The sequence below is a fragment of the Ambystoma mexicanum genome, chromosome 7q, assembly GCF_040938575.1.
Source record: "Ambystoma mexicanum isolate Mex_15411 chromosome 7q, UKY_AmexF1_1, whole genome shotgun sequence".
Taxonomy (NCBI): Eukaryota; Metazoa; Chordata; class Amphibia; order Caudata; family Ambystomatidae; genus Ambystoma; species Ambystoma mexicanum.
This window is the reverse complement of record NC_090941.1, coordinates 1,169,809,732-1,169,825,221: the sequence shown is the minus strand read 5'-3', so window position 1 is coordinate 1,169,825,221 and position 15,490 is coordinate 1,169,809,732. Positions and strand designations below refer to the sequence as shown.

Sequence of the window (15,490 nt, the reverse complement as noted above, 5' to 3'; positions counted from 1 at the left end):
ACTCCTGTAATATATCCCCTTCCCGTTCCCCAAGGTTTAGGACAGAGGGTGTCTGCCCCACAAGCTTCTTCCGCATATGTTCATACTCCTGCTCTACCCTGGATACTCCTGCCCCCCGCCACTCCTGCACCCCCCTGCCACTCCTATCCCCCTGGCCCTTCCTGCTCTCCCCTAGCTGCTCCTGCCCTTCCTTGCAACTCCTACACCCCCCGCCACTCCTGCTCTCTACCAGGCCACTGCAGCCCCCCACTCCCGCTCCTGCCCCCCTGGCCACTCCTGCTCCTGCCCCCTGACCACTCCTGCCCCCATGGCCACTCCTGCTCCTGCCCCCCTGGCCATTCCTCGTGCCCCCCTGGCCACTCCTGCCCCTGCCCCTCTGGCCACTCCTGCTCCTGCCCCCTGGCCACTCCCGCTCCTGCCCCCCTGGCCACTCCTGCCCCCCTGGCCACTCCTGCTCCTGCCCCTGCCCCCCTGGCCACTCCTGCTCCTGCCCCCCTGGCCACTCCCGCTCCTGCCCCTGCCCCCCTGGCCACTCCCGCTCCTGCCTCCCTGGCCACTCCCGCTCTTGCCCCTGCCCCCCTGGCCACTCCCGCTCTTGCTCCTGCCCCCCTGGCCACTCGCTCTTGCTCCTGCCCCCCTGGCCACTTCTGCCTCACCCCCGGCCACTCTTGCTCTCCCCCTCCTGGCCACTCCTGCTCACCCCTGGCAACTCCTGCTCTCCCCCTACCCACTCTGGCCATTAAATAACAGGAGGGCTAAGACACCCCCCCCCTGGTCACTCCTGCTTTCCCCCTCCTCCTTCTGGCCATTCCTGCTCTTCCTGGCTTCCAGTCCGCCAGGTAAATATAAAAAAAACAGGAGGGCTAAGACACTCTGGCTCTCCCCTGGCCACTCCTGCTCTCCCCTGGCTACTCCTGCTCTCCCCTGGCCACTCCTGCTCTCCCCCCCCCCCATGGCCACTCCTGCTCCCCCCTTGACACTCTTGCTCTCGCCCCCCCTCCGCTTCTGGCTGTTCCTCCTGGCACACCTCAACATGCACTGCATCCAATAAGTACGCATGGACACTTACCGCTCGACTCCGATGGCTCTGCCTCTTGAGGACCTGGAGGTGAAGCACTGGGTTTATACGTTCCAGGACCCTCATGTTGTCGATGGAAAGGTGGACTGCACGCGCTGCTTCCAAGAGTCGCCGGGCCTTCCTGAGGGTCCTGGACCTGAAGTCCTCCCAGCGCTTCCAGACGTGTCGTATGTCGCAGGCTGCCACCCCCTCCACGTTGAAGGCAGCTACGATGTCCTTCCATTTCCTCTCATGTCCATCCTTGTCAGCGCGTTTTCTTCCGTAGATGGCATCATAATGCACCAGGACTTGCTCCACCAGGATACCAACTTCTGCGGCACTGAAGCTGGTAGCCCTCTGCCTCTCTGGCTGGGGGTTGCCAGTGGTCTCTGATGATGTTTGCCCCAGCATGGCAACCCTTGAGGCAGGTGTGGGTGGGCAACTGGGTCCTGGTGCTGGGCTCTGGAGCGATGGAACTTCAGTCGGGAGTCTTCTGTTCCAGCAGGGGTGGTCACCGCAACTGGACCCCTGCAGATGGCTGACGTGCAGGCACCAAATTGCAGGGCACCTGGCCAGCAGGCAGGCAGGCAGCAGCAGATGGCTGGTGGGAGTCGGCTCGGGGCTCTGGGGGGCAGGAAAATGGCCTTCTGGGCAGGAGCGTGGTCTTCTGTGTGTTGTCGCGTGGCCAGCTTGATACAGAGTGATTTGGCACATGAAAAAACAGCACATCAGCGTGTAATTCGAGGAAATACCCTTAGCGCGTAAGCACGTCTGTGACGTAACACACGCGGTCATTTCCCTCGGCACGGGTTAAAGGTCCCACGTGGGTTTCCATCGCTATGTGCGTGCTTTTCGTGGAGTGCGGTGCGTGTGTTTTCCAGATGTTGGGGTTCACACGCGATTACTTCACAGCGGCTACAGTGCGTACTTTATCTTTTGGCAGGGGTGTTATCTATGCGTTCTTCATCTACATGCACGGCAGACGGTGAGTCACGCATGTTATTTTTCACACTGTGAGTGTTCCTGGTTGTCGCGTACCCCTTTTTCTCGGTCGTACTAGCCTGCGTGTTGGCCACGTATGCATTTTTTATGTTCCTGGCTGCTACAGCATGCTGCGTGTGTTTTTTTGTTTGTTTGTTTATTTGTTTTATTATTTGTAATGCGCCAGAATACCCAAGGGTAACAGGGCGCAGCAGTTACATGAATTTGCGAAGCTTAGTTACAACAACAACGATATATACAAGTGCATACACACAGTAATAGTAATGACAAGATTATATACATACATACAGGTAAACACATGTGGGTACAATATATACAGTTGGCAAGAATATGAAGAATATGGAGGACTTAGCAACTAGATGTGTTTGAGGGCTTACGTCTTCAACCATGAAACAATCTTAGATCTGAAGTTTTGATAAGGTAAGTCCATTCTGAGAGTTGCCGGTAGGGAGTTCCACAGTTTAGCCGCTTTCACTGGGAAGCTGTTGCCCCCTATAGTGGAGCATTTAAAGTTGGGGACAGAAAGGCAGTCTTTATAGGCTGTTCTTGTGGGTCTCAGGGAGGTCTGTCTATGAAATCTGTCGATCAAGTAAATCGGAGCAGCGTTATGAAGGGATTTGTGAGTAAGTGATGCAGTATTTAGGAGAATTTTGTCTTTGATAGAGAGCCAATTGTTCTGTAGGCTGTGTGCTGTGATATGATCTCTTCTAGAGATGCCCAATGCCGCTCTAAGAGCGTTATTCTGAAGAGTTTGTAGTTTGCTAGTGGTGGCTTTGGAAGACCCAAGTTAGAGAGCGTTTCAATAGTCCAGGCGGACCAGTATGAGGGCTCTGGCAAGGGTCAAGCAGCTGGTGTCGGACAGAAAGGGTTTGGCTGCATGGATCACTTTACACGTGTAAGCCATGGAAGAGGCTAGAGAGTTCACCTGTCTGTTGAAGGAGAAGTTAGAATCCAAGTAAAAGCCTAGCGTTTTAACCTCTTGTCCTACCTTGATACTATTGCCATCAATCGTGAAAGATGAATAGGCAGGGCCTAGTTTCTTTAAACTGGCAGTAGTATCCAGGATGATGATTTCAGTTTTATCATCATTCAGGCATAGTCCATGTGTGGCCATCCATGCCTGGATGATGATGTACACTCTATTCACCAAGGCCAAATCCTTTCCATAATCCCCAGAAAGCGGGAGGAGGATCTGGGTATCATCTGCGTAGTTGGTGTAGGTGATACCGAGATGATCCAGATCATCGAAAAGGGGCTTAGTAAACATATTGTACAGTGTGGGGGAGACACAGGAGCCCTGTGGCACACCACAGGTGATCGGTATAGGGTCTGCTGCAGGTATAGGTGAAAAGACCCTCATGGTTCTGCTGTTAAGTGATGATCTAATCCATGTGATGGAAGGTCATTACGACCCTGGCGCTAAGTGGTTAACGGTGCCGTAAAAGGCTGCAGCACCGTTAACCACTTAGCGCCTTACTACGAGGTCCCTTTGCGGGACCCGACCTGAACAGCTGGTGTAGACCAGCCGTTAAAGTAGGGTCCCGCAAAGGGACTCTACCGTACTTACCGGCTTCCCCATTCCCATTATGCCCTATGGGGCAAAAATGGGAATGGGGAAGGGCCAATGTTCAATGGGGAATGACCGCCCCGCCAACCTTGGAATGGGGTGGTAATTCCCCATTGAACATTGGCGGACACGTTACGATACCAGCACCAACCATGGTGCTAATAGCGGCATGGTTAAGCACCGATATCGTAATGAGGGCCATGGCCTCGACAGAGAAGTGTGGAGGTCTGTGCATAAGACTGGTCGACCATGTCGAATGCTGCAGAAAGGTCAAGGAGGAGGAGTAAGGTGGCTTGGCCATTGTCTCTGAGCTTATCGATCTGTGTTTTAAGGTCAATAAGAGCCGTCTCAGTCCTGTGTTGGGGACGGAAGCCTGATTGTCTAGCTCCTAATAGGTGATGTTCTTCCAAGTACTTCTGTATTTGTACGTATGCGACCTTATCCAAAATTTTTAGAAGGAATGGTACAGTCGTTATGGGTCTATAGTTTGTAGGCGTGGCTGGGTCAAGTGTGTTTTTTTTTTTTTAGTAGTGGCCCAGGACAATTGTTGCGTGCACCTCCCATTGGTACTAGTACATCTGTGCCATGGTTGGGAGGCCGCAAGAGATGAGGGGCACCTCAGTTGGGCGGCCTCCACATGCCCTTTCCCCGTGTTTGTTGTTTGCGTACACTTTTATACTGTGCAGGACGCTACCTCCTGCCTTCGTGTGGTGGATGTGTTTAGGCCTGTGTGTGTCTTTTGCAGTGCACAGGTTTTTCCTATTGGATTCCATGAATACATGTAGTTCGAGTGCGTGTGGGCGTTCCGTGTACTTCCCAGCAGTACTTCCCCAGTTACGCCCTTATTTTCACTTGTTGTTCCCCATTCCGTGCATTACGCCCCATGTTACGCCCACTTTTTAGTATGTGCGCTTTCACTGTGCGCGTCGTGCATGGCGTTCTGGATGTTGCAATGACGTGTGCGCCTGTGTGCGCCATGCACGGATTTGGCGCACATTCCGGGGAAAACACGCACAGGGGCTTCCATGTATCGTGCGCGTGCGCTTGCTTTTTCACGCTTGAGCCAGCTTGCTTCACGATTTTCAGCGCACATTTGTTCCATGAATCGGCCCCAAAATGTATTTGCTACTATTTTAACACAAATATATTGAGACATGCTACATATGTTACATGTTCTGTATACTTCAAAGGTATCATACACAGTTTATCTTTTTTATTAAGGATTCTTATGATTAGCCAAATAATTACAGACCCGTAGCATTGCTGTATAGATAAAGCAACATATGTTGCTCTATTCTGCTCTGAGAACTAATAACCGGCTTGGGCCATGCTATATGACCCCTCCCCCCCTGTATAAAATAGCATTTATTAAAGATTAGAATGCACTGAATAATGGGCTTTTATTATATGCATTAAAATAATTTTGCAAATGTAATAAATACACTGTTGTTCCCTGTGTAGGGCTTTTATAGACTTTCCTGCTGCCTTTGATAAGGTAGATCACCATAAATGATTGACAAAACCTTTTAAATGGGGCATCCTTCCTGATCTTTCAAATATATGAGGACACTTCAATTCATATCAGATTAGATTGATTGGGGCTGTTGTCTGAACCTACAAACACTACAGTTGAACCAAAGCAAGGATGTGTTTTATCTCCATTTCTTTTTTTACTTGTATATAGCAGACATAGAACTATATGCAAATGAGAGGTTATTATATTCAGGTTAAATAGGCCACCATGTATGTAAAGGCTGGCTTATGAGGATGATGTGGTGCTTAGTAGATCAAACACGTACATTATTACAACATGATTACAACATGATTGGATGCCATTTGCTGTAAATAACAATTTAGAAATTAACACATCCAAATAATTTGTTATGGATTTTTTTATTTTTTTTATTTTTTGTGTTTGTTCCAAAATGGGACTTTACAAAATTGTCTTCCTTTATTTCCGCAAGTCCTCAGGGGCCTATGCCCAGGGTGTTCAGTGTTTCTTGGATGAACTTTACCAAGGCGATTTGCCACGTTGTTCGATCGCCTCTAATCAGTCTTAGCCACCATCGGTCCGCGTCAAAGTGTTAATTTGCGAGTAGGTGGTCAAGGTAAGCTGATCTTATCGCTTGGTTTTTTGGGCAGACCATTAGTAGATGGTAAATTGTTTCCTTTTCGGCCCCACCGAATCGGCATTCGCTTGTTTCTGAGATACCTCGAATATGGCGAATCTCGTTTGTTTCGATTAAGTTCAGTCTTGTCCTGAGTAGGTAGTTTCTGGAAGCCCTGTTAGGGAATTTTTTGATGTACCTCTGGAGTTCATTTACTTTGCACTGGGTATGAGGAACATGATTTAGAAGTTTGTTTGCTGTGGCATCTGCTATGGTGATTGACCAGTCCAGATTTTTAAGTTTTTCGGTCACTCTGACCGGGTTTGAAGACAGGTCAGCTTCTGTACAAGCTACTGAATCCAGTAAAACTAGATTTTCGGTTTTCCATTTTGTCAGCATTTTCACTATGTCCATTTTCATCTCCTCGTCAATCATTGTGTAGATGTTTTGTTTATCTTGGGCGATGCACTTGCGCTAAAGCAGGACCGAGTTGATATTTACCGTGCCTGCTAAAGAGAGGAGGCTCAATTCTCGTCGAATCGCTGGCATTGAGGTTGAATTTGGCAAGCACAACACTTTTCTCCAAAAATGCCCTTCCAGCTTTGTCCAGAGTTTTTTTGGAATTTGAGGCATTGCTTCGGCTCCGTATGTAATTGATGGTACTACATTTTTCTTATAGAATTCAATTACCGGGATTGTTGAGAGTTTTCTGAATTTGAGGTCTATGGCTTTGTCTTGTGCTGCTAGTTTTCTGATTTTTATTTTCAGGCTTCCTTGCATTGCACTTACTGTGCGGGAACTGTCGAGGGTCACGCCCAGGTACTTGAACTCTTTTGTTCTTTCGATCTCTGTATCTTCTAGATACCATTTGAATTTGTCCGATCTTTTCGATGCCGATTCTAGAACTAGTATTTATGTTTTTTCTTTGTTGATTTGCAGATTGTTTTTCACTGTATAGTGTAACAGATTTGTCAGTTGTCTCTGTAGGCCTATTTGGGTCTGGTCGAACAGAGCAAGGTCGTCGGCGTACATAAGGCGGCTAATTTGTACCTTGGCCAGTTATGGCGGAAAGGTTTTTGTAAGATCTTCTGTTGCACTGTAGTCGCCCATATATGCGAGAAATAACTCCAGAGCGAGAGGACAACCTTGTTTGACCCCCCCTACTTGTGGGGATTTCTGCTCAGACTTGACCTTGCAGGGTTAATCGTACTCTGAGAGTGGTGTTTGTATGCAGGGCCTTCAGTGGTAGAAGGATCTCCTTTGGACATTTCCATCCTTCAAGTTTTGACCAAAGTCGTGACCTGTCTACCAGGTCAAAGGCCTGGGAAAGGTCAAAGAAGGCTACAAAAGATCTTGGTTTTCCTTCAAGGACCTTGCTTTTTAATATGCTGATGACCAGGATGTTCGCTGCTGTGCCAACATTTCTTTTGAAGCCAGTTTTGAATTGGTCGTGGCATGGTGCAAGTTTGGTCCAAGTTTTCAGCCTTTTCAGCAGTAAGGCTCCGAAGACCTTTCCAATGCAGTCTAGGAGGGCGATTGGCCGAAAATTTGTGGAGTCACACACATCCCCCTTTTTGTAAATCGGAACGATGGTTGCCTTGGTCCAGGATGGAGGAATGGATTTAGATTTTGCACATCTCATGAAGATCTTTTTTAGTAGTTTTGACCACTCAGCCGGATTTTTTTTAAGGTCCATATTGGAAATCCTATCCGGGCCAACCGCTCGTGAGTTTTTTAGTTTTTTTAGAGTTTTGAAGATTTCTTCTTGGTCATCGAAACATAACCAGCTCGAGGGGTCATTTTCTCTAGGCTCAACATCCTCCTTTGTTGCAGATTCAAAGAGCTTTGAAAAGTGGTCGATCCATTTCTGCTCCCCCATTGAACTGATGATGGAGTTTTTTTTTGATAATGTTGTGGTTTTTATGAGGGACCAAAATTCTCTTGCTTTGTTGCCGCAAATCGCCTTCAGTACTTTTTCTGAATCTTGTTGGTAGAGATTTGAGCGGTGGTTCCTGACCCAATTTCTGTAGTTTCTTGAGGCTTCTGCTAGTTTTGACGCCTAGTCGCCCGACTGTGTTTGCTTCAGTTGCCTCTTGATTTTTCGAAATTCACGTCTTTTTGGGCTAACTGGGCACCATAGGTATGTTTAGGTGTATGTCTGGTGTCGGTAGTTTGGGCTGACTTTTTTGTAGAGAATGCCACGAGCAGAGGCACATAGTCAGGATCTGGGTTTTCTTCCGACGTACCCCCTTCGGAGTATCTTTGTGTGAGCTTCCTTACTGCCGATGTTGAGAGTTTTAGCCGATTTCCCTGGTTATTTACTTCAATGCCAAGTGGTTCGTCGCTGGTTCTGCTGAAGTTGGTTGACCACGTTGTTATTAATTGGTTGTGGTCACTGTTTGTTGTCTTGTGCACCTTGAAGGTTGTTACGGTGTCCAAAAAGGGACAGGAGAAGTAGGTGTAGTCAATTGTTGCTCGCGACACTCCCTGTTCCCAGGTCGGCAAATGGTCTTTCTCTGAAAAGACAGTGTCGAGGTTTAACATATGCCGTGAGGTCATCAGTTTGCACCAAAGTTTTCCTCTTTGAGTTGCTTTAGTCGAATCAGAGTTTTTTTCCCTCTTTTAAGCCTGGGCTTTTGAGGGAGATGTTGAGGTCTCCACAGATTATGAAGGACGAGACTTGGCGATTTGACTGAATTTCGTTGATTATTTCTTCCATGTGGGTGAAGTTTTGTGCGTCTAAAGCTGCCGGATTCCAGTAGGTATTCAAAATCGCTATTTCTGAACTTGGCGTCCTTTTGCAGCCTTCAAGATCGATGAGTACTGCCAGTATGGATTGGTTTGACAGCAAGGTTTCTTTGATTTTTAAACCTATGCCGTTTTTGCATGCCATGAGTAATCCGGATGATGGACGGCCTAAAAGGCCTTTTTTTGCAGGTGCCAGGACTACGTCGTAGCCGTCCAGGATCGGTTTGTCGACGAGCCATGTTTCTTGAAGACAAATTACGTCGAATGATGCCAAATCGGCGGTGTTTCGAGTCAAGTGGGTATGTCCACGAGTGTTCCAGGAGCAAAGTGTTAGATCTGTGGGGAATTTGTCGGCTGGCAAGGTGTCGTTCTCGGCGCTCTGCCAACCTTCAAGTTGCTATTTATTCAAGTTTTTTGCGAGTACTTTTGGCAGCCAGGACCAGATTCCCTGCGGGTTATCATTTAGTTATTGGGTTACTGGTTGTTTTGTAGGGGGTAAGTTGCTTGTTTGCGGTGCCTTAGGCGTACCTTTTTTTGACGGTTCATTATTCGCTGAATTCCATTGGTTATTTTGAGAGTTTAGGTCCCTGTTTGTCCCGCTTCTTGGGTTCCTTTCGGTTCTTCTTCCAAGGTCCGCCTGCTCCTGGGACGGTTTCTCAGTGACCGGGTGGTCCTTTATCCTGTTACTCGCAGTGGCTTTGCTTTTTGACGTCCTTAGGTCATTTTCCTGGAATTCTCTCTGTTCTTTAGGTTTCGTCAGGTTTCCGAGCACCTTAAAGCCAAGTTTAGATAAGTCCTCTGCTTCGTTGGTTATTAGCATCTGTATTTTCTTTGAAGGGATGTGCAAGATTGTTTTTGCTCTATGGTTAGAATGATAAGGATACACTAGTTTCAGGTCCTCTGATTTAATCTGGCGAAGTGCTGGGATGAAGCCAAAGAGGTTTAGCACACCTTTTCTGTTAAGAATTATTTCATCACGATTTTCTGACCGTTGCTCTATTTTTAGAGTCCAAAGAATCGTCTCTGCTTGATTTTCTGTCTCTTTCTCTGTGTTTCTGTCGGTTCTCCAGTTTTGGGGTTTCTTGATGCAGAGATGGGGGCTCAGATTTTGAGGTGAATGATACTTTTCTTTGGCTACTTTTGTTTTGGTTTGGTCTTGAAGTGTGGTGAAGATTGTTTCTTTGTTCTTCCATTGTATAGAATGGAGGGCTCTTTTGCTGGTACAGTGGACTACTCCTATTTTCCCTTTTCTCATCTTGGTCATTTTCAGTTTGCGAACTACTTGTCAGGTCCTTTTCTAGATGTTCGCTGATGTTCATTAGTTGGTCGTCGTCCAGGAAGTCTTCTACAGTTCTTGGCGAGCATTTAGTTTCTGAGTCATTTGTGATCTTAAAAACGAGAGGAGGGTCCTGAGGAATGAAGGGGCTTCCCTTTAAGGGATGGATCTTCTTTGCCTTCTGGAGTGTGGGCCCAGGTTCCGATGTGTCCGTTTTCCCTGTCGATGTTCCATGTTGTAGGCAGAAGATCAGTAAGCCTGATCTTTGTCGTTTGGTTCGATTTGATTTCTGTTTTGACTTGGAGATATTTCTTTTTCGATGTGTTCGATTCGCTGTTTGGGTGGTCTGGATGATGTTTCTTCACTAATATATGATTTCACTTTGATCGTAGTTGACCGCGCCATTTTTAGTTGTAGTACCCGAAAATACAAATTGAGAGGGTCCTTGTATGGCATCAGTTTGTGTGTGCACACAAGACCTCTTAGGCTTGGGTTCCATTACTGACATTTTGTTCGCTTCCGAGCTTGTATAGGCAAGGTTAGAGGAGTCTTTGCTTGCTTTTATAGAGTTTTCTTTCGCGGTAATGAAGCCTTTGATGAAGATTAGCTTTGTGTGGAGCATAGCGATTAGCATGGTGTGATCTTTTAGTGTCTCGTTTAGGGACTCGTAGAGTTTCCCGAATGGCGATAGGCCTATCGTTATGGCCAACATTATTGTCGTTAAGTCTGGTTTATTTTTGGTAGGGTTTTCTTTCTGCACTCCCAATAGGCCTGATTGGTTTCTGTTGGGAGCCTCACAGTCGCAGTCTTGGGTAACCCTCGGCTCCTGGTGATGGTTCGATGTTCGGAGTTCGCGTGTGAAGTGAGGGAGAGAAGATCTTCTCGCCAAACTTTGTCCGCATTAGAGCAGCCATTCTGCATCTGCGGATATTCTCGGGTTTTGGGATCTTGAGGGTTTAGGTTTCAGGAAGACTTCCGGGTAGTCCGGCGCGGATGTTGTTTGGCTTCCTCGCCTGCCTGTCTCCAGGCTTTCGTCCGCTTTCTTGGGTTCGCGGATGCATGGCAGGACTGCCTCTACGTCTCCTAAGTCTTTAGTTGGTGAAGATTCGGAGGGTTGATTTGTGGTTGGAGGCCCCGATGTTAGGGGCAGTTCGTCCGCCCCCGTTGCTGTATTCAATTCGGCTTGTGCGGCCTCAGCTGCCAAGGTTATAGGAGAATTGTCTTTTGTAGTGTTTAGAGCCCTGCTGGCTGTGAATATTGGGGCAGTCTTTCTTGTCTTCACTGCTGGTTGCAGGTCCGTCAGGGCCTCAAGTATTTCATCTGTTAGTTCCGTGAGGACCTCGTGTTTTCTTTTGCCCTGTCTGGTAAACAGTTCCTTTAAGGAGTTGTATATCATAGTTTTAGGGATGGATTCCACTGTTACTTTTTGCTGTGTCTTCTTAGTTTGGACAAGTCTTTTTGGGTCTTTTTGTCCTGTTTTTTTTTGCGATTTTTTTTTTGTGTTGGTCAGTTCACCCTTTGAAATTTGGCTGCTGGTTTTTTTCTTTGTCTGAGGTCTTGATTTGGGATCATAGATGTATTCCCATTCTTCAGCGTTCTCAGGGGAAACAGTTATTTCTCCGGCTGTCGTTTCATTTTCTTCGGGATGTTCTGCAGTTCCACTAGTCTCCTCTGGGGGAGCCAGCAGATCTGCGCTGGATTCAGATTCACTCAAGTGCGAGCCGCCCGCTGGTTCCATGGATGGGTGGAGTAGTGAGCAAGAGGCTCTGGCAGACTTGAGGCCGCCCGCGTGTATCAGGGCGCGTGTCTCTGTGGCCAAGTCCGCTAAAGCTGCCACGCCATTTCGCCCTTGCGGGTCTTCCACCCTTGGAGTCAGGGACTGCTTCCCAGCCTGGGTCGCGGCATGGGACGGCGATCCTGCTCGTCCGCTTGGAATCCTCTGTTCCAGGCAGACATCCACGGTAAGAGCCAGTTCTTGTAGAGCGCAGCCGTTTGTTTGTTTTGTGGCTTTTGCCTGCCTCGCTGCCGCCGCTTCCTGACCAAGCCTGTGCTCCCATGGAGGCAAAACCATTGTGGTCGGTCCTCCGGCCGGCCAGTCGGGGCAGCCTGTGTCACAGGGCACGGGCTGGTAGGTCGAGGCGAGTTCCTCGTGTACGTCGTTTGCGGCGGCATTTTCCTTGTTTTCAGAATTAAATTTTGCTGTAGCTTCCGTCTCATTGGTCTTTCTTTTACTTGAAGCTTTTTGTATTTTTGGAGATTCAGACAGTGGGGAATGAGAGTTTGCCCCAGGTTGATCGCTCCTCTTTGGGGATTTCTGGCTGGTTGTTGCCGCTTTTTTGGGGCGCTGTGATCCCGTTGGTGTAAGATTTAGGTCTCTTCCCGTCAAGATGGTGTTTATGGGTAGCAGAGCTTGTGGTCTCAGTTTGACCAGGTGTTTGGTGGAAAACAGTAAGGTAGCGGGCGGTTGAAGTTGCCGTGAACTTGAGGCGCATTGTTTCTTCATCCAATGTGTTGCTGGTGATGTTGGGGCTTTTCTGGTGCCGGAGGTCAGGGGCGGTTTCCATGCCTCTGCCGGTCCGACTCTGCTCAGACTCAGCGACCGCTCCGCGGTGTAGCTGGGTAATTGTATCCACCCAGGTAGTAGAGAGCAAGAACAGACTCGGAGAGCAGGAGAAAGGGTCCGACCTTCAGAGACTGCAACTGACTCTGCTCAGACTCCGTTATGGAATTGTCTGGTCCATACATAGAGAAAGTTATACGCTAATATTGGAAATTAATTATTTGGTTTATAATATAGCAAATAAATGTAGAACAAAATCCATGATATTAAATATATTTACAATTATATACCCTACGTTGATTTTGATGAGAAAGTTTCAACTCATATATGGTGGGTTTTTGTATGTGCTCTGTAAAACATTTTATGTGCAGAAAATGACTCATTTAATTTTATGTGGATCAGAATTGCAAATAAATATTAAAAGATGATGTGGATTTGTTGGAAGGTAAGATGTGGAGAGCTTTATTGAATCTACCCAACTGAGTTCCCATTCAGGCAATGCAATTAGAGTTTGATTTGCCTAGTCTAGCCACGAGATTACAAAGGTTATGTTTTATCAGGAAATTATATAACGAGAGATGCTTTGATGATGCAGTTACATGATATGGTGCAAAATGCTAAACATTCACACTTAAGGAAATTGCATTTAAGGTGAACATTTTTATAGATAGAATTGGACATCTATTAGATAAATTAGAAGATGTGCATTCCTTGAAACTAAAAATAAATAAATTGATAAAGAATGATTGGGCAAATAGTTTTATATATTAGAAGAAATATATCCACATCGGAGAATGCCCTTTTAATAGGATAGTTCAACCTTATATTACATATTTTCCATGTAGAATTATTGCAAGAGAGTACATGTATTTTAAATTGAATTCATTACAAACACATGTGATTGCTGGAGCACACACAGAGTTAAGAAGGGAAGAGAGATTTTTATTTCAGTAGAATTGAAAACTGAGTTGAGACTTTGTGTATATATATATATATATATATATATATATATATATATATATATATATATATATTGCCTTGTACTTTATAAAGTTAGAATTATTTATATTGGTAGAAATGTACATAATATTCATATTTTAAATGCATATAAATGTTGGGATCAACATTTAGCAGGCAGGAATCGATGATAGCCTTGACGGTACTTTTTTTAAAAGAAATACTGAAATAATTCATTTGTTTTGATATTCTAAAAGTATGAATGTGAATGGTGAGGCACATTTGCGTATAAATGTAACATAGTTTTCTTTTTGTCTTTTAAAGTTGTGTAAGGCTTACATTATAACCAAAAGCACAATAGTATCACACACTTGCATTTTAAAGCTCCCTACCCATAGTTGGGAGAAACAATATAAAAGGGCACTCTTAAATCCAGCGAAAAAGAACGCACAAGGACGGCCGTTCTCAGGACTACTAACTCTTATAAAAAAATCCACAAGCTGGAAAGTCCTCAAAACTGAGAACCCAAATATCTTTGTACAAAGCACGCTACTACAACATCTCAGAGATTCAAATATCTGCTTTTGATCAACGTGTATTGGAATCCAGCTAAAATATCAGCAGGAAGATTTATATCCTCAGTAACGGCCCAAATTGACGAGAATCAAAAAAGATACCTTGATTTATCGATCACAATATGTGGAGACATGAAATTGGCCTGGTTTAAGCTAGAGAACGGTGATAGACTGATACATCAGCAGCAAAACCTGAAAATAAATTCAAGAAGAACGCGATGGGATAACGAAACGGAAGCACGGGACTGTGTAATGGTAAATGGGCAAGTCAAAGGCGATATGCCCACAAAACCGACGTGGCATAACTTGGGTCTCGTGAAGACCTTAGACTATATTTGGACCTCGAGAAATCAATGGTACAGAATTGACAAAATGACAATAATTCCGACTGTTAATAGTGACCACAATCCCTTGGTGATGTTCTGGCAAATAGATTGGAGAACGGAGACACACAACACAGGCCAAGACATGGAGATACATTTTGGAAGGAATAGACTTAGGATATCCGCAAAACAAATTACTAATATATCTGTAACCTACCAATCAATGAAAAGACCTCAAGCGGAATCAATATAAAACGTCCCACTTCTACCACATCAAAAAATAGGATCATCGGTGATGAAAAAAGACCACACATAATAACAAGTGGAGTATTAAGGTCAATAAAGAAAGAAAACAACTTCATGAAGACATCCGAGATTTAAAAAAACAAACTGGGTGAATCAGCATCATGTGCCATTAAAAAACGAAAACAAAAATATCGTAATTAACTAAAATGATATGCATACCAACGTGATCAAGAAAATGGGGAGCTGATGTTGTCCTGAATACGAATCCACAACTCAAAAGACATTTGGCAAATTCTAAACAAAGGGTATGGTAACCAAAACGAAATTTTGGCCAACGGTGTCTCAGAGGGTGCGTGGATCAAACACTTCACAGAAGTATTCTTTGTAAAATCTGAGTCAAGCACATGCCCAACTTGGAATGATGCAACGATATGGGATACACAAATTAGTGTGGAAGAAATGATCACTGCAATAGCCAAACTAAAAAAATTCACGGGCTGTAGGTCCAGACGGCACCACAAACGTGATGCTGAAAGCAAACAACCAGGAATGGGCAGAATTCATAGCAATACTCTTTAGAAGAATTGCGGACATAAAATGTACCCCTCAGTCCTGGGTCTCGGCGATAATCGTGCCAATCTTTAAGAAGGGCAATCGGGACGCTCCTGCCAACTATCGCCCGATTGCCCTTCTAGACACCATCAGCAAGATATTTGCATCTTTCTTGCAAATAGAATTAACAGGCTGGGCAAAAAGAACTGGAGTAACTGACTGTCGCCAGATAGGTTTTACAAAGGGAGTGGCCACAGAGAATAATCTAACAATTATAAACCTGCTAAAACTTGAGGCGATGAAAAGTAAGTCTAAGCTCTTCATGGCATTTGTAGACATGCAACAGGCATTCAACACAATTAACCATGGAATGCTGTGGCAAACACTACACAAATGGGGCTGTCCTGATAATATACTACAGCCGATAACAGCGCTACACCAAAACACTTCAATCAGGATCCGAATAAACGCAAAGGGGAACCTATCCGAGGCAATCGCCATGAATAAAGGAGTTAAACA

At 45.7% G+C, this 15,490-nt stretch overlaps 1 pseudogene; it reads left to right on the top strand.

Annotated features, from left to right (window-relative positions):
* The first annotated feature begins 630 nt into the window (after positions 1 to 630).
* The window catches only part of LOC138528247 (zinc finger protein 107-like), a 135,052-nt pseudogene continuing 120,192 nt past the window's right edge, over positions 631 to 15,490 (top strand).